Here is a 2,064-nt window from a genome sequence, read left to right as displayed (position 1 = left end):
TTTGTTCCAGAAACTTGGAAAAAAAGAAAATTAGCTATATATCAGACTCTTCACCAGAATTATTCACTTTGAACCTATCTAGAAACTTTAACATAGGGAATAAGGATATATCACAAAAGAAACAGGATTTATTCACATAGCTCAATAGGAGACTGACAGCTCACAGGATGGTTGTAGTAATTGATATTGCTCACACTCAGAAACTACGGTGATGAACAGCAATATAAACTCTAAGGCAGCAATGCCTTGGTATAACAGTTATTGTTTAATAGTAGCTTTGGTTCTTACCTGGAAGACGTGTCCAAGATCAGGAAAAAAAGATGCTTTTTTTTCTTCAGTTGAAATCTCACCTACATGATTGTAATTCATGACAGCCACAATATAGAGTTTTTCATTAAAAGAAAGAGTTTATTTTAGTGGAATATTGTGAGATGTCTTTCAGTGCACAGTGCTATCATTTATAGTAACATATTATTTAGCTGTTTGTAATGGCTTATCAATGCGCTTTATGCCATACAAAATGCAAACATAAAAATATTTTTCCCCCAAAAGAATGAGTTCAGGATTTTCAGCAGTGTCTCAGTTTCTTAAAAACATAGAATCATAAAACACAGGGCTGGTGGAGACCTGAAGACATCATCTTCCTACTCTGAAGAAGGATTGAGGTATATACCTGGGTCATTGTAACAGGTGTTTTTCTAACCTGGTCTTAGAAACCACCAACAAATGGAATTCTGCAGTATCCCAAGATAGTCTGTTCTAGCATGCCACCAACCTAACACTTAGAAAGTTCTTCCTAATATCCAACCTAAATTTGCAAAGGAGTTTTTTTATGTCCTTCCCACAGTAGTGCTGGAGAACAATTGATCACAATCCTTTTTATAACAACCTTGTACGTATAGGAAGACTGTCATTGGGCACTTTTACATGTGCTCTAGGGGTGCAGGGATGGCACTTTAATTAGAGAGGGTCTGAGAGTCATTTTAATTAAAGTGCCACAGTGTCTCATGTATCAGCATTCAAGCACTTCAAAATGGTAGTGGGGGCACTTGAACTAAAGCTTGTTCCATGAGCTTTAGCTCAAGCACCCCCACTGCCATTTTGAAGTGCAGGGATGCTGATACACAAGACACAGGACTGCTGGAGTCCGGTCATTACCATGCTCCAGCAGACCTGATTAATTGAGTCTGCTCCAACGCACTGTAATTACAGCGAATTGGAGCAGCCTCTGCCCCGTATACTGACACCCATCATGTCTGCTTTCAGTTTTCTTTGATCTCCTAGGGCTGTGCGATGCTTCAGTCCCTGCTTCGATTCAGCAGAGATTTGGCTCAATTCAGTGGCTGAATCTCCAAATCTGAATCGAATCAGAGGACCCTTTAATCTCTCTGAATCAATTCAGAACCCTCCAAATCGATTCAGAGAGATTCAGAAAGCCTCAGAGATTTGGACATAGATATAGCTATAAATGTTTTTTCTACATACCTCTAGGTAGCAGGGGCTCTGAACGCTGCGGTGCTGGGGCACGTGCAGTGTCCCACAGAAGCACAGGGGGCTTCCCAGTGCACTCAGCAGCAGACCCAGAAGTGGACCAAAAATGCTTCCGGGTCTGCTGGGGAATGACTGGTGCCTCCTGGGTCTAGGGGGGGGGCACCCAGGGTCCACCTGTGGCCGATTGCTGAGCCAGGGGAGCATGGGGGGAGAGGGGGCAGAGGGTCAGTGCACTCCCTGGTAGACCCAGAAGTGGACTGGAAGTACTTCCGGTCCACGTCTGGGTTCACTGCTGAGCACACTGGAGAGCCCTTCCATGCTCCTGTGGGATGCTCCATGCACCCTAGCACTGCAGCAAACATGAGCCGTGCTGCTACCTCAAAGTATGTAGAAAAAAACTTTCAAAGCTGTGCCTGTGTCTGACTTGCTGATTCGCTGAATCAGCATTGAATCTTCAGATTCAGATTTGGCTGAATCGAATCAGGGAGAGTGATCTGAATCAACAGAATGAATCACTGTCCCTGATTCGGGCCAAATCCAAATCTGAATCTGAATTGAATAGGGCCTGTTTTG

The sequence above is a fragment of the Gavialis gangeticus genome, unplaced genomic scaffold (genome assembly GCF_001723915.1).
Source record: "Gavialis gangeticus isolate Ggan-Ray unplaced genomic scaffold, GavGan_comp1, whole genome shotgun sequence".
NCBI lineage: Eukaryota > Metazoa > Chordata > Crocodylia > Gavialidae > Gavialis > Gavialis gangeticus.
This window is presented reverse-complemented; position numbering follows the sequence as displayed.